The sequence below is a fragment of the Tympanuchus pallidicinctus genome, unplaced genomic scaffold (assembly GCF_026119805.1).
Source record: "Tympanuchus pallidicinctus isolate F22 unplaced genomic scaffold, pur_lepc_1.0 scaffold5, whole genome shotgun sequence".
Taxonomy (NCBI): domain Eukaryota; kingdom Metazoa; phylum Chordata; class Aves; order Galliformes; family Phasianidae; genus Tympanuchus; species Tympanuchus pallidicinctus.
This window is the reverse complement of record NW_026294769.1, coordinates 8246266-8267324: the sequence shown is the minus strand read 5'-3', so window position 1 is coordinate 8267324 and position 21059 is coordinate 8246266. Positions and strand designations below refer to the sequence as shown.

The 21059-nt window shown below is 39.6% G+C and overlaps 1 long non-coding RNA gene across 1 annotated transcript; it reads right to left on the bottom strand.

Annotated features, from left to right (window-relative positions):
• Positions 1-9431: 9431 nt before the first annotated feature.
• On the bottom strand, positions 9432-15808 carry LOC128091026 (uncharacterized). Its single transcript, XR_008211186.1, has 3 exons — positions 14442-15808; positions 13704-13811; positions 9432-11592 (listed from the first exon to the last, which is right to left on the bottom strand). It is a non-coding gene; the product is annotated as an uncharacterized LOC128091026 (long non-coding RNA).
• Between the last annotated feature and the right edge of the window lie 5251 nt (positions 15809-21059).

Genomic DNA, 21059 nt, shown 5'->3' with positions numbered 1-21059 from the left:
AGTACAAGATAGACTGGTAGGGGTGCTCCTGACCAATGGCCCCTGCCCAAACACATTTACATGTAACGGCTAGGCCACATATACCAACAGAACTAAGGATAGACTCCTGGGTGGGCAGGATGAAATATCTAAAACGGTGCAGGAATTAGAAAAAGTGGGCATTTTAAGACCTGCACACAGCCCATATAACTCCCCCATACAGCCAGAGTGAAAGTTGAATGGCACATGGGGAATAACAGTGGATTACAGAGAATTAAATAAGGTCATGCCGCCTATTCATGTGGCTGTACCCAATATTGTCTCCCTAATGGACACATTGAGTAGAGAGATAAAAACCTATTGTTGTGTCTTAGATTTAGCAAATGCATTCTTCAGTATCCCAATTCCTGAAGAATCGCAAGATCAGTTTGCGTTTACGTGGGGAGGCAGGCAGTGAACCTTTCAGGTCCTGCCACAGGGGTATGTGCATTCACCAACGTATTGTCATAATCTAGCGGTGTGTGACTTGGCTGATTGGAAAAAGCCTGATGTTGTTAACTTATATCATTATATTGATGATCTCCTGCTGACATCTGACTCACTGGAGGCGGTAGGACAAGTGGCAGATTCATTAACTGCCTATTTGCAACAGAGAGGATGGGCTATAAATCCTCAAAAGGTGAAAGGTCTGGGCCTGCCTGTAAAATTCCTGGGGGTGTGTCATGGTTCTATGTTTTTTGTTATTTTGGGGGTTTCAGTATTCCACATCAAAACATCATGTAGTGTACGGGGCATTAAAGTGTTAATGCCCCAATTCCAGATCCCGGGACTTCTGTAATGTACAGGGATAGGTACCTGGAATCAGCCAAATCAAGCCAAATCATTTGGGTGCCGCGTAAACTCCTTTCTTGAACCTTGGATTTCAGTCATTTTTAGAGGCCAGCCAGTAGTAATAGAGACTTCCCCTTCATCACTCTCTTCTGCATGTCTCTTATTTTTCCCTTTTGCCTTTCGCGATGGTGGTGGTTCTGAGGGGTGCCCCTCGCCTGGCTCTTCCTCCATCGCCCTTCCTCCCAGAGAGGTTTCATCCTCTTGGCTTGTTTGATGATGGTAATGAAGCTTACCAACTAGGTGCCATTGCCAGAGATCCAGCTATTGATAGAGGAATTAGTTGATGTTCGGATGAGGCTACCACCCTCTGGGAATGGGTGTTAATAGCCGTGAAGGAAAAGTATCCCTTCAAAAATGGCTTGAATATTGCGATGAAAAAAATGGGATACAGTTGAAAAGGGTATCCAGTATTTGAGGGAAATAGGCGTGGTGGAAATGTTGTATGACCTTAATTTTGTTCCTAACCACCCACACCAAGACCACTATCCTGAAAAAGTTTGGAACACCACCAGAAGAAGCTGTGTTTCAGTACAGATTACTTCAGAAGCAGCCCAAACCCCCTCATAAGCAGCTAAGATCTCCTCCTCAGATGGAGTATAGCCCTCTTCTGACCCCCTGTAGGCTTGACTCCAGAATCCCAGGGGTCGGCCTTGGGTCTCTCCTGAGTCTCTTTGCCACAAACTCCAAGTGGGACCGTTCTCTCCAGCAGCAGTATAGAAGATGTTCTTTATACCCTGTCCCATCTGTACTGGCCCTAGGGCCACAGCACGGGCTATCTCCTGTTTACTCTGTTCTAAAGCCTGCTGCTGCTCAGGGCTCCATGTATACTAGCTTAATTGGGGCATTAACACTTTAATGCCCGTACACTACATGATGTTTTGATGCGGAATACTGAAACCCAAAAAAAACCCCAAAAAAACATAGAACCGTGACAGGGTAGTTTGAACAGAAAAGACCAAAGTATTACCTAGTGCTGTCATAGATAAGGTTCAGGTGTTCCCTGTCCCTACTTCACTGAAGCAGCCGCAAGAGTTCCTAGGTATATTGGGTTATTGGCATTCCTCTATACCTCACCTAGCGCAGCTGCTAAGGCCACTGTACAGACTCATAAAAAAGGGGCAGCTATGGGGTTGGGGAAAAACAGAGCAGGATGCTTTCCAACAGGTGAAACTGGCAGTTAAGCCCAGGCATTGGCTACGTTTGATCCTACCCTCCCAGCTGAGTTACTCAAGATGGCTTTGGTTGGGGCCTGTGTCAACACCAGAGTTCTGTTTGGACCCCATTGGTTTCTGGTCTCAGGTCTGGCATGGAGCAGAAGAAAGATACAGTATGATTGAAAAACAGTTATTGGCTGCCTTTTTGGCAGTAGAGCCAATAACTCAAACGGCTTAAGTTTTAGTTAAGACCACTCTGCTGATTCAGGGGTGGGTGGAAGATCTGACCCACCTTCCTAAGACGGGGGTGGCCCAAGCACAAAAAGTGGCATGATGGGTCGCCTATCTCAGCCAAAGAGTAGTCTGTCTTCATCACCCTTGAAAGAAGAACTCCAGAAGATCCTAGGCCCAGTAACCTATCAGTGATTCATCAAAAGAAATACTGGTCGCTCCACTAGAGAAGAGTCCCGTTCAGGAGGGAAAATATCCTATCCCTGAAGATGCCTGGTACACGGATGGGTCCAGCAAGGGCAATGCAAGCAAGTAGAGAGCAATAGCATACCATCCTTCCACTGAGACAATCTGGTTTGACGAGGGGATGGTCAGAGCAGCCAATGGGCAGAACTGTGAGCCGTGTGGATGGTTATAATCAAGTAACCCAGTGATGGTATCCTGAATATCTGCACAGATAGTTGGGCTGTGTACCAGGGGCTCACTCTTTGGATTGCACAGTGGGCCACCCAGGAATGGACTATCCATGGCCGGCTGATCTGGAGCAAGGATATGTGGTTAGAATACGGAGTACAGTCAAGCACAGGACTGTACATGTCTACCATGTTTCTGGTCATCAGCCCCTGCAGTCACTGGGAAACGATGAAGCCGACACACTGGCCCAAGTTCAATGGATTGAGAATTCACCATCTGAGAACATTGCCCATTAGTTACATCAGAAGCTACGGCACTCGGAACAAATGACAATGTGGGCAGCTGCTAAAGCATGGGGACTGCCCATACAGCTACCTGATATAGTCCAGGATTGCGATGCTTGCTCTAAGATAAGACCAAGATCATTGCCTGAAACAACAGCCCATCTTGCTAGAGGACACAATCCTCTCTAGCCATGACAGATTGATTACATCGGGCACCTTCCTTGGTCTGAGGGGGCAAGATGTGCCCTGACTGGCTTTGGTGCTGCAAGTAGGCTACCGCAGGCCTACCGAGTGTCGAAAGCAAACCAGGCATACACCATCAAGGCACTCACTAAACTGATGTCTGCCAACGGGACACCTCAAGTCATTAAGAGCGACCAAGGAACTCATTTTACTGGTGCAAAGATACAACGCTGGGCAGAAGAAAATAACACTGAATGGCAATTCCACCTGCCATATAATCCAGTGGGGGCAGGCCTCGTGGAATGTTATAACGGTATTCGTAAGGCTGCCCTGAAGACAGACTCCCAGTCCCTGCAGTGGACTGCAGTGGACAAAAAGACTGTATGAAACCCTGCGGGACCTGAATGAAAGACCCCGAGATGGCAGACCCAGTGCCCTGAGAATGTTGCAGACAACATGGGCCCCCTGCTTAGGATCCAAATTATGGGCACTGATCATCAGGTGAGACTCCAGATTGGTAATGAAAATAATCTTCTGCTCCCTGCCCCTGAGAATTTAGATCCTGGCACCTACAGAATAAAATGGCCTTGGAAGGTGCAGGTAGGATCCAAATGGTGTGGCCTACTTGCACCTTGGGGAAGACTGTTGGAGGTGGGAGGCACAGTAGTCCCTCCAGTAATACGTACATGGCCTACTGATATTGTCATCAATGCTTAAATCTTCATTGCTAAAGGGACCCCCATCATGCCTATAGCAGATCAGCACACCTCCTTTGGTGCCTGATATCGTTATGCAGCCACAGACATCTGGCCAGAAGATATGGTACAGGTGGCCAGGATGTGCCCCAGTACAGGCGGAAGTGTTGACCCAGGATAGAAATACGGCCTGTATCTTGCCCTGGAGAGCCTATGAGCCTTCAGGATCACCAGAGGGAACAAAATGTTGTCAAAAGCGTTCCAGTGTTACTGTCAGATCACATGCAACACCCAGTGGTGGTCTACATGGGACTGATGAAATATAGGGCGGACCTGCACCTCACGACTGCGTGCTGCCAGTGACATTGTCGAGCACTGGCCCATAAAAGAATATCAATGTTCACCAATAGTCATTCATCTTGAATCTTACCAACATGCGTTGTGATGAAATTGTATAAGTGTCACTGTATATCGGATCTCTGTATTTGAAGAAGCTTACTCTTTAGTCAGCCTAATCATTGGTTCATGCTGTGAAGGGGTGGATTGTATGGGGACTGCTGAATCAAGGCCTGAACCTCTGATTAATCGCCTGGGGTGAGCAATGAGTCAGCCACAGAAGCACAGGTGAAGGCAATTCACCTGTGCTGCCGGAAGGGGTGGAGCCTGGCTCCACCTCTCCTGGATCCCATTTAAGAGCTGGCTACCAGTGGGGAAGGATCACTTCTGGAGATCCACTCCACTGGATTTTACCATGCGAGCCCAGGATATGGGTGAGTGTCCTTTTCTGCTCTAGTATAATAACTACATAAGCCAAGCTCTCAGATATACTATATCATCTGTATATTCATTGACTGTACAGTCTCCTGGAAAATACGATAATGGTAGGAAAGAAGTCAGATTCAGTGAGACTGACTAGAAATTATTTTTGTAAAGAAATATCAACTATTTTGGAGAGTGATTGTGTTTAAAATACGTAAAATGATGGATATTTCTTCATGATCCTTTATAAAGGCACATCTTTGCATTGGTTCATTTTCCTGTGAGGATTCTACATACTGTTAGCACAAGAAAACAGATAGTTGTACTTAATATTTTCTTTTGGAATACAGAATGAACTGCTCCACATTTCAGTCTAATTAGTATTTATATAACTATGCTTTTTGCCATCTGAAATTAATCACTATGAATGGCATAATATACAAGTGTACACTGAAAAAAAGCAATGACAAATACTTTGAATAGCATTTAATATTTCTCCTCTGATAATAAGGGTGTCTTATAGTTCATCAGTAACCTGATTTTGGATATCTAGGATGTTAAATTAAACAGTATTCTCAACAAAAATGAGTAAATCATAGGAAATATTTCTTTTGTAACTGAGTGGGGTAAAGATTCATAGCATGTAGGGTATCAAATGTGAGTTTGCCTGCTATTAAAACTAATAGGTGAGATCAAAATTTTCATATGAAAATAAGATTTACTACAAAAGAACAGAACAGAAGATCATTTTAGCTGGTAAACTCCCTTGAGAGGTTGATGTTAATATGCTAGATGGAAGTGAACTGTTGGGTAATACAACAACCTATTGTGAGATGACAGACTGTAGTAAAGGGAATTTCCTTCGTGACCTCTACAGCCAATTAGTTTCCTCCCTCCAGCCTGGAGTTCAATAATCTGTGTCATTATATTTCCTTGCATAGCCAGAATGCTAATGTTATTAATATTAAATTCAATCACTGTGTTAAGTTGAAGAACTGCTTCCAACATGTCATGATGTGTTCAGTTCCGGAGATTACTCTGTCAAATTCTATTGATGAGTGAATGGATAACAGCTTCTGCCAACACATGTTGAAGAACATCAAAATAATTTCACAAGAAATTGAAAAATATGCAGTGATTAAAGGGATTAGATGAAATTAATGTTTGATAAGAAGAGCAGTTACCTGCACAATTGCTGGTGGAGAATTATGTGCAGATTTCAGTGAGGTTCTCACTGAAGAAATTTTACAAAGTGATGAAGAAACCCATTTCCTTCATGGTGGAGTGGTAGTATAATGTAATTCTCAATGTCAGTCCTCCCCTCACAAACTGAAAAAATGTGTTCTTGCACTGAAGAGTAAAGAAATTGTTCTGGATGTGCTTTAGTACAGCAACAAATGCTTTGACTGGTATATGAAGTAGCAACCACTATCACAGCACTGTGATAGTAAAATTTGGAAACAGGCGGGTTTTATTTTTTTTTCTCCAGTTTAAGACTTAAGTTTTCTGACATTACTTGCAACGTTTTGTGGATCTAGGCAAGATACAGGCAAATTTGCCTTCCTTAATATTCTGCTCCCAACAACCAACAGGATACTGGAAGTGGTCTCTGAAACAGTCTCGGTGTTTTTCTGCTGTACTATACCACATGTGCAATCAGTTAAGGCTTTTTCTCACAATATCCTTTCCATCCTTCCACAGCCTGGCACAATTCTCTTGCAGTCTTCTGAGTAGTTACTGTGTTTTAGCACTTACTCCAACAGAGACTTTTTTCAAATCTAATTTCCATTTTTATTGTTTTAATGTTTATTTTTTAAATACATTGCATGACACCTTGTACTTAGTGATATGAAAGTGCACTAACAAGATGAACCTCTCCTGTGGATAGCAATCCATCCTCTTGCAGTTTTTGACAGAATGCCTTCCTAAAAATACTGTGGAACTTCATCTTAACCATCTATCTATATATATGGAAGAAGAATGTTGTTTCTATCTGCTTTATTATACTTCTAGATGTTGTGTCAACCTGTCAAGTATTGACTATAATTTCTATAAGCCACATTTAACTACTTCCAGGAAGTCAACAGGGTCAAACTGACAGTGTAAGGTGGTATGAACGGACTGTACTGCATTAACTCCCTTGCTTTTCCTACTGTCAGGCCCTAAAAGAATTTTATGCAAATCTTAGGAAAAAAAGTCTCATCTTCCCAGTGTGACTGCTTTGATAGCAGACCTTTTATGTGTGAAGGAAACCACACTTGGCTTTCAGTAATGAGAGTATGACCTAGTGGCTAGATCTTATTAAACACACAGAGAAGGAGATGTGATGGGAGCTAGCACCTTTCCTCCATAAATATTTTCCTGAACACTTTCTATGTATATCCCTGTGAGAAGGGATTTAAAATTTAGTTCAGAAGGTAATGTTAATAGCAAAAAAAACCTCGACAACTTCATCTTAGAGAAAAATCCAGTGGATGTCACTGGCTACAACTATCTGATGTTTTGTGTTTCCTAGAACAGAAGTAAAGCCAGGTCAAATGGGAACAACTGGATATGAAGATACAAATGTAAATATGACAGAAAGATATTACCATAAGAAAAGCAAAGCAGAGAGGTAAAGAAGAGCATTTCATACCCAAAAATTATGCTTAAGCAACAGCTGCATAAATACTTTGCAGTATTTAAGTACCTCCAAGTTACGTACTGATCCAACAAGTTCATTCTTTGTTATTGTGCTTTGATCATTTTGTGAAGCTTAAGTTACATGAAGGTTTCCTTGCAAAGTAACTGGAGATTTGAAACCATAGAGCAACTTGCACGTGCCCTAAGAGACTGACATCAAAGATGCGTGTCTGTACTTATAAGCTACACTTGCTTAGAAAGTTAACCTAAAATTATCAATAACATAGATGTCTTACAAGATAAAGTATTTTTTAAGAAGTTTGTTTGGTTCTGCTTTATTTCTTTTAATTGTTGTTCCTTTCATGCACTGAGATCTTGTTACATCATCATCATGAAAACTTTAAATAAATAAAAAATCCTCACATCTTCTTCTTAACTATCATAAACGGAGTCCCTGACATTGTGCTGTTAGAGGAGAGTAGATGGAATATGTGACCTTTACAGCATCAGTCATTTTTTAACTTAATTAGAAAAATCTCAGAATAGCTCCAGAGGAAAACTCTTTCACCACATTTTATGACTAGACTTTTAGTATTAAGTCTAGGATATTGAGGGATTTGAAGAAAGAGGTCACAAGTGAAGGAGAATGTACAGATATATAGAATCGTAGGCAGCAGAGACATATTATACACTCACATTAATCTTTTCAGGTGATGTGAAGTTATATGAAAATGGTTTTGTAATCATAGTACTGTAGTTCAATAATCAGTAAACATTCTGGGAAATGTTCCTTGTAATGCTGAAGAGCTGAATGTACCTCTAGAAAAAAAACCTTCAAAACAGCTATAAAAGGCAATGCAAACAAACAAAGTCAGTGAAGTACCAAAGGTACAGAACTGGAAATGTAAAGACAATACTGTTCCCAGTAAGATAAAAGATAACGTTCCCATTGACTTTTTGATTACACTGGACTTGTACAGACAAAAATCTCTCAGTTATAACAGAGGGCCAGTTACTACCTCCAGCCAGGGAATGGGCATAATGTTTCTTACTCAGAGTGAGACTAACATAAAATATAGTGAATGTTAGTTCAAAGTCATACTGTTGCAACTATGGAATGAAGAAACAGGAAGAATCAAGTGTGGAATACCTAACTTATCTCTCTGACAAATCTATGCTCTCCTTTATAGGTATTATTCTAAAACATCTCATTTAATCTTAATTGTTAAATTGCTTTGCTGAATATTTCTACTTAATTAAAAGTAAAAAATATATCTCTATGTTCTCATCAATGGCAACAGGGCTACCAAGGTTGCCTTCAGCTGTGAACATTTTTTTTTAAGAGGAAAAAGATTTTCTAAAGTATAATAGCTTTATGATTTAGCTTGAGATCAGAGTTCAAAACTCTGTAAACTCTGATAGTACCAAATAGTATTGAAATGAGAAGAAAGGAAATGGGTCATAGTTAACTTCTCTGGTAGTTCTGCTTAATTTGACTCCACTGTAAATACTCAATGGGCCCAAGTAATCATTTGGAACTGGACTTTGGTGTATGCAAGAGCTTACAAATTTGTGAGAAAGCTGCATTAATCTACTGCTCTTAATCAGAATAACAAAGGTTCCAGTCAACTGCTCCATAGCACATGAGGAGTCATTGGAATTACTTGCTGTACGTTATCCACATTGCTGTTATTCTCCTCTTCCCACCCCCAAGACACACACAGGAAACAGCTCATTGATAAGCACATTGTTTAGCAGCTTCGGGTGCCACACCTATATAAACTCGTGCCCATGCCTGTTGCATTGCCTACTACGCTACTAACCCTAACCAGGTCAGGACCGAATAACTGCATGTGTACACCAATATGATGAACAGCAAAATGAAGTTTATTGCACATGAACTCTAGCTTATAAACACTAAGTGCATCGTCTACACCCCTAAAGTATGTGCTACACATCAATCTAACAGCCTGGGAGGTCCTGCTGCGTCACACACTGAGGGGTGTCACGCAGTCACCTGCTACAATTCCCCCGCTCCAAACTCAATAAAACATACCCATTACAAGGAAATCTGCCAAATAATCCTACCCTAACCAATTAATAACCTGTTAACTAAATGATCTCAATGTCCTAAATGTGAGATCTACATAAAGTGACATATTGCATTCCTAGATGATGCTGATTCATTCGTCGCCTGTACGCGCCTGTACGCGGCTTTTCCGGTATTGATATTAGATCTAATACAACTATAACTGAACTACAACTAAATGCAGTATAGAGTTAAACATCCCCGTTTCTTTGGTGTACCATCCAAGAAGCACTTCCTGCCAGTTGTGTTCTCCATCCTTCTTTACTCTCTCTCTCTCGGACATGATGCATCTCACTTTTGTCATGGTCAACCGTGATGAAGGTTTTCTGTCCACTGCCTCTGATGCATTTTAGCAGTTGGTGCAAGTTATCTCATGTTACAACAGCTTCCTTACGAAAGCAATATTCACTCCAATTGCAGCTGGTGATAGGTCTTTAATCAGCATATAATTAGCCTGGAATAACTGATGTGATGTCACCAACAGTGAAGAATGAAAGCCACATCCTACAATACTGGTAAAGTTGTAGACAGAGAGATTAGACATTAGAGTGATTGCTGATAGCTCTACTGGCACGATCTAAGAATACGAAATTACAAAGGATCCTTATACAAACAAATCCTTTCCCAATATATACCAACATTGTCTTAGGAACCTCACTGGAGTGTACCTGAAAATGACAAACATTTGTTCAATATCAAGGCAGATGTCTCGAGCTTTCAGAGTATTGCTCTCACAAACAAATCATTGTTGCTTGTTCTCCAGGCCTCCATCTGGCCACCTGCCCTTAAGGGAACCCATTCTGATGCCCCCAATGTATACTGCAGTGGATTAAGTACAATGCAGATGCGTATAGGCATATAGGCCTATTCTGGACCTCCGTTATCATTCCCTACTATCAGGAAGGTCTACAGTACTCTTCCTTTCTCTATCAGGCCAGATCTAAACTTCCTACAATCTGTTAGTGCATCCCTCTTCACTCCTAAATGCAAATTCACCTCTCTCCTTCTTTCGCTACCCTTTTCAGTCGCAACAGGAAGCTGCGGGCGCCGCATCCCTCCCCCTCTGCCCTTTGATCTCCCTTTGATCAAGCACTGACTGTTGTAGAGGCTTCTAATTGGTTGCATGCGCAGTCAATCCTTTAAAAGGATATGTAGGTCAAGTCAATGGGTCCTGATATGGTGGTAGGGAGTGGGTCCAGAAACCATCATCATTTTGTCTTTCTCCGTTGGGTGCAACCTGAGCAGACAGTGCCGGCCAGATGCCACCTTCTCTTTCAGGCACAATCAGGGTGGATGGTGCTGGCTGGACTCTATCACCTGAGCATCTGTAAGTTGCATCGCTTCCCTTTCCTTTCTTTTTTACCACCTCCCTAACTTTTGACCAATCTGTACCCAAGCCTTTCCCACAGTCCCCACCCCCTGGGTATTACCACACTTGTTTTCCATCTCTATAGAGGAGGCTAGCATCCCACTCCTTCTTCCCCAGCTCACTTCTCCCCCTGCCCCCACAGGTGGTGGTAGATTACACAGAGAAAGATACAGCAGTTGCCATGGATATGGTGGGGGGGACCATATCCCCGTATCCGTATTTCAATGACCTTGGATTCCTGCACTCGGGCAGTTTTGCAAGATAAGAGCGCATACAGTTGAGCGCTACCTTCTCCTTGTTTGTCTGAAGCTGGAACTGAGGGGGGAGCTGAAGATGCAGATGAGGTGTTAGGCGCCATAGTTGAGGGCATATTTGTGGTGCTCTCTTCCTCAGGGGACCTGCAAGAAAATACGCTTCCCATGCCATTTCTCCCAGTGTTAGTAGATTCCAACCCCATCATAATACACAGCACCTCAGGAATTTTGCCCTCCTCCCTGGCCGCTCTGAGAGCTCCGAGGATCAGCTCCCAAACTTTAAGCTCTGCAGCTTTTTGCTCCTCCATCACATGCTGCGCAAGCATGGATGTAAACAAATCCCATCTAGTGGGGTCTAGAATGTCCTGAGGCAAGATTCCACTCCTTTTCCAGGTGAGTAAGTACAGCTGCAGTGTCCTTCTCAGAAGGAGCATTCTAGCCCAAATAGTCCTTACAGAATTGAAGGATTACCTTGATAACTTGCTCCATCACCAGCACAGCGCTGATGTCCTGATCCGCGAGCAACCTGCTGCCACATCACAGGCTATCAACACTCCCAGCTACAGGGGTTGTGCGAAGACTCAATTTCTACCTACCTACCTGAATATATCAGTGGTCCACAGTATAGGCATATGTATCTACCACAACTATTTACTGCCTTTTCACTGCTGTTGAAATAAATCAAAATAAATCAATTTAGCAAATGGAATCCCTCCCACCTCTCAGTACTATCCACAAATTAAGAGGACACGAAGTATCAGGTGAGGCAAATTTTAGATTCTGAATGATTTCAGGGGCAGTTTCACTGTAATTCACTGTCAGCGGTATAGAGCTGAATACTGCTGGGACCAGCAGACAGTATGCATGCTTCAACCAAGTTCAACCATCCTACCTGAAGAATGCATATTCTAGAATGAACACCTCAATCTAATTTTGCCTTCAGTTTTGTCTCAGATAAAATTAGCTATTCCAATCAAAAGAGAGTTCAGTCTTGAGCTCAATGAGTAAAGTGGACAACTGGTGAACCAGAACAAACCAGAACATAAGAATCTTGGCAAAATAAATGCTCAGTATTGTACTATAGAAAGAGACAACCGTTTTGATGAGCTTCATTTTTTCCTTAGAGAATTCACTGCTTCAAATACACCCTAGGTCAGTGAAAAAAAAAAAAAAAAAAAAAAAAAAAAAGCATAGCACAACTTCTAGCTTTCCATTTACAGACATATCACTGTCTTATTATTACTAACAGTCAGCAAAGGATTAAGTCATAATTCTGCAGATGAAGAAGGATTCATTGCAGCGTTTGCAAAAGCTGTGAAGGCATCCTAAGCATGACAGTTTAGAGAGTTCACATCCTCTGAGACCATAGCCTCAGGGAACATTGCTCTTTTCCTTTGACATTCAGTAAATATTCACAGGAGCCTGGACAAGGGGTGAAAACACATTCTATTTGCACTCGAGAAAAAAAGTCATAAAAAAAAAAAAATCATAAATAGAATCGTTGACAACTCTTTACTGAAAATTCTCTACCTAAATATCATATTTGCATCTATTATCACTGCTTATTTTACTATGCAGCATATTTCCCATAGTTGGATTTAACGGTAAGGTTAATAATTCAATGGATATTTTCTTTCAGGTATTACTACCTACTTTGAACACATTAACATTCTGCAGGAACCAAACTGTTAAAAGTAAATAAATATACACATATAGGAAAATTCACTGTTGCTCAGAAAGTTACCATTAAGTTCAATGTTAAGCAAATTCTCCAGCCATGACTTGGACTGCTGATTTGAATATTTATTCATTTTCTATAGTGTTGTAGCCTGATGTACTTGCCTCCCTGCTCTAATGCCACAAAGTAAGTGAAATGAAGTTATACATATTTAATAAAACCAGAAATGCAGTCTTGTCCTACTTCATGCATCTCTCCCACCCCAGTAAGGACAACAGGAGAGTCACTATGGACTTTAAGTTGGAAAAACTTGAAAAAAAGTGATAATAAGTATTAATATCACAAACCTCCTACGTAAGTTTACTTAGCTTGAGCTAAATCAAACAGGAACATAACAGAATTTCTTAGCTTACAGTGTCAAGAGCATGATATTAGTGTATTTTGCTAAGAAAATATAACAAGAAACTCTCTTGAAAGAAAGTAATCTTTGTTCTTTTTCTCCCTGTCCTAGCTATGACTTTCTGGACTCTTGCTATGTTGGATCTAGGTCTGATCTAGAACTTTTGTTTGTTTTCCAATACATTAACTGGCTGACCCTCATCAGTCACAATATGCATAAGCAATATGTGCATTCATAGGTCAGATGAATAGCTATGTTCTCTTAACATATCTTTCATTTTAAACAAATGCTTGTGAAGAAAGTACAATTACATAAGATATATAGATGTTAAGGAAGGAGATTTGAGTTGACCTGTCAGCTTTATTCGCAAATACTTTATGAATACCTACCACACCTTCAACCTACAAGCAATTCAAAGGATGCTGATTCACATGCATGAGACATTTTAACCAGCAAGATGAGAAACCAGGGAGAAATACATGTCAAGATGGGTGCTCTTGTTAATGCTACAGAGAATGAGAAAGGCAAATTGCATTTTTCTGGAGAATAATTCTTAGGGCTAGAGTAAATTGGCAGCTGTGGACTCTTCAGCCCTGAGTAGCCCATACATCAGACCTAAATGTTCTAAGAAATCAGAGATCTAGTTGTTAGAGATTATGTAAAAAAAACAGTAGATGAGAGAAAAATATTGTTATACTTACTTGAGTTAGCCATTTACAATTTGATGCATTGGTGAGACCCCTCTTGCTCCTCTTCTCCTGTTGTCTTGGTCTTCAGATCATGGATACAGCACCATCTCAAAGCATGATCTGAAGGAAAAGCACCAAGGTTTTCAAAAATAAATCTTTTATGAGGAAATGTGCACACATTTTAACATTAGTTATGGTAATAGCATATATGTTCTCAGGTAATAGTAAGACCCTCCAAAAATACATACTGTCCACTACTTTATTTGCAGTTTAAATTATGATAAATTGTAGAGATCTATGCAAGTAGCATTAAGTGATCAAAACAAATATACTACAGATATGGTTAAGCTCTTTATAGAGGTCTGAAAATTATTTTGTAATGAATCTTTTGCATCTGTAGTTTAATAGGCTTAAATGAATTGTAGTCATTCTAGATCTATTCAACAGATTTTAATGAATTAATAGTCTAGAACATGTAATATCAAGGATTAGACTATGGAGAAAAAACACCCAGAAAAACCTATACAGGAGCATATGTAAGTCACATCACAATTTTCAGAAAATTCATCTAGTTTTTTTGCAAAGTGTTACTAACGAACTTATTGTGTACAGCATGCTATACCTAGGTTCTACATCAATCATTTCAGCAACCTAAAAAGAAGAATCGTTGTGCTATAAAACTAAAGTTCTAGCATAAGGTGCCTATTTCAATAAAGAACTGGGAGAGAAAATTGAACAAAAAAATGTTACCAGTTTGAATTCAGCATCTTCTTCATGCCACAATGGATATGCTCAGGTCTCAGGCTGGAAAAAGTGGTACTGACTGGTGCAATAGTATAATCTGAATTCAGATTTAAGAGTACTCCAACTGAAATGCTAGAAGAAAAAGAAGAGACCCAACACTTTTGGGGAGCAGGTATAGACAGAGGTCTAGTGCTTTAATATCCTCACTGCTACAATAGAGCAACTACTTCAGCTACTTTCTGGCCTGTGTTTTCCAAATGGCAGCTTTCAGCATTGAGATCCTGCAATTTCTTAAACAAAGAAAAGAATTTTCCCTTTGTATATCAGTAAGGACCACGATCAAGAAAACTATTAAGCTTCTGCTTATTAAATACAGAGTTAAAAAGACATCTTGCAATACAGGCTTTCCAGATCTTTAGTCATTCTCATCTCTTCTTTCCTTATCTAGATCCCATGTATTAACATTCTTCTGCTTTGACATCATCACTGTGCTCAGCATTTGCTTCAGTGCCAATTTCTGTCTTCCATCTCTTCAGATTTCCATGTTTATTGATCTCACTATTACATTATTCCTTTGTGATGATCACTGCACTTAGAACTATAGTCATACTTCTGATGAAATCAATTGCCCTAGAATGACAAAAACAGTAATGTAGGTTTTTTTTTTTAAAAAAAAAAAAAATATATAGCTATCTTCAATAGAGGTTCAAATAAAGTAATATTGAAGACTATTCCTTAATTATTTTTTAAAGGGAGCAGATGATTTGTCTGCCTCTTAAAATTTATTAAGGGTAGCTATGACTACTTTTTCTGAATTATGAAAAAGTCAACTAAAACTAAGCTGGATTTTATCATCATGATCACTGTTAAACTCAGAACCTACCTTTTTTAAAATAAATATGCACATAAGGAGAGAACAGTGTTGCCTTAGTTATGTATGCAAAGCAGTCCAGAGTTCATGTACAACTTCTGTGAAGGAAACAATGTTATTATGAGACCTGTCTTAAGAAGCATGCTTATACAGATAAAGAGATGTCAGATGAGTATATCTGCCAAAAGCAGTATTATAATTAAATGAAGTTTTTGACTGTTTGAGCTAAGTTTTTCATAATAGAACACACAATGTTAGACAAAAAAAGCCTGGAACAAATGAAGAGGGGAAGGAGAAGAATCTTCAGGAATAGAAGAGAAGCAGGAACCAGGACTATATTCTTATGTGGAATTAGGTGAAGGCAGTGTAGTATGTACTGTCTTCTGGGTCTTTGTCTTTTTACTCATTCTGAGTGAAGACATCCAGAGCTCAGGCTCAGCAACTTTGAAATAAGACTTGTTTCCCCTCAGTGTAGTCAACTTTGTCTGGAACTGATGTCAATCAGTAGACTTAATATTTCAGTCTTAAGATTTCATTATTAGCTTTAATACTTTAAACATGCAAGTGATATTCAATAAAACAGGATAAAACCAGTGATGTGTCAGAACAAAGTCATTCATATCTCTTGTAGGTATCAGCACTCAGTTTCTTCTCACTGTTTTGTTTTAGTACCACAAAATTTCACATTCTCCTGACAAAGTGCAATCACTACATTTAACAGTGAGTTCTCATTTTAATTATCCTGTAGAATCAGAATTACTATTAAAAAAAAAACATGCAATTCAAAAGAGTTTATCTGATATGTTCATGAACATATTGTAATTTTAACAACAAAAATAAACATAAAGAAACAAAGTAATTATTAAACATTGAAGGTGTGCTTACTGCTGTTCTGAATTCCTTTGTGCATATTTAAATCTTCCATAACCTTAGAAAGTGATTTACTAGTGTAATTTACTCTTTGGAGACGGACCACCTTCACAAGCTTAAAATTCAGTCAAGGTCAGAGTGGTATTTTGTTTCAGTTTACATTTTCAGCCTATATAAACCAACTACCAATTTCCCAGAAGAGAAGTAAGGGCCCCTTAGTTTCTAGGGCTTCATCGGTCTCAGTTATAAAGACAGGTACTCAGCTCAGCGTAAAAACTCCGTTGCTTGGAGGACCTACAGAAAAAGAAAAGATCTTTAAGGCCACAGGGAATGTTCAGGTGCCTCCAAAACGCACACATCTCACCAAAAGAATACCAGGCAACAGAAAGAGGGTTTTTAGGATCATGGCTTCTCAATTAGAAAACTGAAGTCTGTTTTATTTTCCTGCTAGGCATCTGAATGCATTCTGGATCCTTTTCCACTTGTCTACTTTGCTTAGCAGCACCCTAATCGCTATGAGACTTATATCAATATGACATATTCCACCATTTTACATCAGTCTTTTACTTAGCACAGCTGGAAAAAGTCAGTCCAGGTTGTCAGAATTAGACTGTTGCAGCATTCAGGTGTATCTCCACGTGATTAACAGATAAGACAAACAATACACTATGAAGAATATGCTTCTTGAGTTTAACCCCCTCCCCAATGTCTAAGAAGCAGGTAATATATTTGGATGTACAAGATGTTTACATTTGTATTCTTGTTTTTTTTTGACATACGATATTCCTAGAGTAAGGTTTGACTGCAAACACTATCCTGTATTTGTCCCTATTATCTGACATTAAAAATTCAGGACTGTGTAATCTGTTTTATGTCATGCAGTAGGAAATTTGGAATTGTATTTATTCAGTAGCTGTGAAAGAATAAGCTGTTTATTAATCTTGTCTCCTAAAATTCTAGAAATTTCAGTTCTATGTCACTTCCTGCATAACTCAGTTCTGCAAGAACTTTTTGCACTTCTGCTTTTTAAAAGCAAGTACTCACTGGGCATAAACAAATATGCTCAATCAAGTATTAGACCACTTCTTTAAAAAAAAAAAAAATTCATTGATCCAGCAATGTATAAGGACATCCATTGCCAGTGAAGTATTAGAAAGAGCTTTAGGGCAACAGTTACTGCATGTAATACAAGCTCTGCCATACAAATTCTGCTATTCTGTGAAGTGCTCTCATCAGTTTCAAGTTTCACAAAGTTACAGTATGCTCCACCTCTCCCTCATCTCCTAAGATGCAGCAGCATACTATTTTATGATGGGTTACAAGCATTTAAAAGCTACTGTTTACATTAGCATTCTTTAAGCCATTTTGTAATGCTATAAAGTGATAGAATGCATAGCAATACTAGCAGAGTAGCACAATCCTAGGTTGCAGCAAATGAGAACAAGCCCAGATGAAGCAGCTGTAGGTACAAAAACAGAGGAAGAAATACTTACCTTTGGAAGGCCTCAGATATGCAGACATCTCCAGAGAGATATCCTCTGCCTCCACTGCCAACCCTTAAATAAGGTCTGGGAAGGGGTGGATCCTGGCTCCATCTCTTCTGGTCACACAGGTGCATTGCATCACATGAAATCACCTGGGTTGGCCCTGCCTTCCCACCAGGAGTTCAATCACTGGTTCAGGCCATGACTTAGCATGTCTGTTTCACATTTCTTTGGTCCTCCTGGCAGGCATCCTTCTAAAAAGCACTCATCAGCAATTATTGTATAAATCTGGAAAGCAGAAAGGTGTAATTAGCTGGGTGGAACATAAGCAATCACAGGAACAAAGATAATCAAAGCAAATACTTTGATCTACTGTATCTTCAGTTATTGGTCTTATAAACTACTACGGAGAAAAGAATGTGATAGTGAACAGTGTTGATTTTTTAGTTCTGAACTATAGAAAGAAAAGAACTAAATGTAAAGAAAAAAATGGATACCTTTTTTATTAGTGAGATTAAATTTAAAACTTTGTAATGGTTTGAATTCATCATGTTGTTTCATGAGAAAGCTTTCATTTTAAGGGTACATAACTATACACCTACATATGCCTTATCTCTTACAGTTCTTTTAGCAGACATCAAAATAATAGTTATATTTGGTTAGCTGCCAGAGGCGTACTAATAATGTAGTACTTCTCTTCCCTACTATACAGTTAATCAATAGTAGATCTATGTTTGCTGCTGAAACAAAGAACTTTAATATTACAAAGAGTTAGAGAAAAAAAAAAATTAAAAATCCCCCCTTTTTTTTTTTTTTTTTTTGGTCAAAGACATACTAGGAATGAAATAAAAGCACTTTAACTAGTGCTATCCTCCCAATGCAAATGTCAACATTTTCTCACATGAATCATAATGTACAGAGATGTGTTTAATGACCCAAAGTTCCTCTGAGATATGAATATCAAGATAGGTTGTATTTGGCCTTTAGGAAAGCCAACCAACAGAAAATGATGAAACCTTTTTGATTACTGTACGGCTGCTGATGGATGATCTTAATATCTTCTGTTGCTAGGTATGTTTCATGCATCACCAGTAGAGAGTTTTATTTTCATAGCAAGAATATCTAAAACCAGAGCTAGCTCCTGAAAACAGATAATTTGTGCAAGTTAATAATAATCATCATCATCATCTTCTGATTTTTTTTTTCCCCCCACTAAGGAGGGGAGACTACTAACAAAGTGGATGAAAAGTATAATTCAGATGCAAATGAAGCTAACATTTTTTAATCTGGTTTGGGTCAACTGATTGGTGTTCATATTTGTTTCTTTTCCATTTTTCTTATGGTTCTTTTAAGGTGTTGGATAAGATGGTAAGTAATAGAATATATGTATTCAGTTTTGTTTTGTTTTCAGTAAGCAACTAGCAAGGATGAGTTGTTTTGACAAACTGTAAATAATGCTTTAGGCTCTGTTATAAAAACAGTAGATCAAGTTCACAGACAAGACAAACATTTAACTCCCTTTGATTTCAGTAAGTTGCATTTAGTTTCATGATCTGAGATAGTGTATTTTTCGGGGGGGGGGGAGGGTTGAGGGGTGCAGGGGAAGGAGGGCTTCATTGTATTTATCATGACTACTCCAAACTCTTTAAAGATCAGGACAAATGCACAAAAATAACAATGAAAAATGAAAACAAAATTTTAAAAGATTTGATTAGTCTTAAGAAGCACTCTTGTTTTGAGTCAATTCTTGTTTTAGATAAGCCTCTTTACTCATCCCTGTGGCACAGTAAAGCATTAAGCTACATTTAAATGTAAATAACTTCTGAGGTGGATTCAATTTACTTCAGTAAACAACAAGCACATGATGCATAATAAATGCAACAATACACCAAGCACCAAATTCAGAATTCTTAGCCTCCTAATTACATACAGTTCTTACATGTGATAGTTTCCTTTTTTGATGTTTTTGTATCCAAGTATGTTCACAATCTATTTTTAATAAAAAAAAGAGATTACTTCTGAACTTCAAATGTAAGAAGGAAATAAGGTAATATAAACACAATCTATAGGTAGTAAGAGGCAAGAATATCTGCACAAATTATTCAGAAATACAGATACATTCCAGAAGCATGGGAAGGGCTTTGGATTTATCTTTGCTGATCTAAGTTCATCAATAGAATACATTATGCCATATTTGTCTTTCTGAAACTTCTGACTGGCATATAAGTGAATCATTTTCAAATTTAGGCCTCTCTGATAAGACTCCTGACTTCATATTGAAAATACAATTATAGTTTACTTTGTTTACTTCTGAAAAGGAGAAATGTATTAGTCATTCACTGCCTGGAACAGATGGTGACTCACACTCACCAAGCGTGGGAGACAGAGTTGCTACTGTGGGTCTCAGATTTTGGGCATATGAATTGATAACATCTTGACTTATGAATATTTTTTTAGTCCATTGGAGTGAAATGCAGAAAAGATAAAAGGAAATTTACAGCATTATGAAATGAAATTGCCATTCTTGATCTACTTGAATGGCTTGCTTACTGTTGAACAAGGAGAAACATACCGTAAACAGAATTGTTTCCTGCTGGTTGACAAATTTCTGAAAATCTAAGGAATCTATGACTTAAGCAATTTTGCCTCCAATATCTTTCTCTATTGCTGGATAAAAATGACATGATGTAAAATTTCTTAAAATAATTAATAGCAACCTGATAGTGCTATCCATCCTGCCAGCACAGTAGGGTAGCCCATAGCATTGGCACACTAGCTTAGGATCTGTGAAACCAGAAGAGGCCAAATCCTTCTTCACCACAACCTCCCCTCAGGAAGTTGTAGAGTGCAATGAGGTCTCCCCTGAGCCTCCTCTTCTCCAGTCTGAACAATCCCAGCTCCCTCGGCTGCTCCTCATAAGACTTGTGCTTCAGACCCCTCACCAGTTTTGTTGCCCTTCTCTGAACACGCTCCAGGACCTCAGCACCTTTCCTGTAGTGAGGAGCCCAAAACTGAACACAGTACTCAAGGTGCGGCCTCACCAGTGCTGAATAGAGGGGGATGAACACCTCCCTGCTCCTGCTGGCCACACTGTTTCTAATGCAGGCCAGGATGCTGTTGGCCCTCTTGGCCACCTGAGCACACTGTAGGCTCATGTTCAGCCAAGCATCAACCAACACCCCCAGGTCCTTCTCTTTTTCACACTCATCCAGCCACTCATCCCCAAGCCTATGACACTGCCTGGGGTTGTTGTGGCCAAAGTGCAGAACCTGACACTTGGCCTTGTTGAACCTCATCCCATTCACCTCTGCCCAGTGGTCCAGCCTGTCTAAAACCTTTGAAGGGCCACCCTACCCTTAGGCAGATCAACACCACCACCCAGCGTGGTGTCATCTGCAA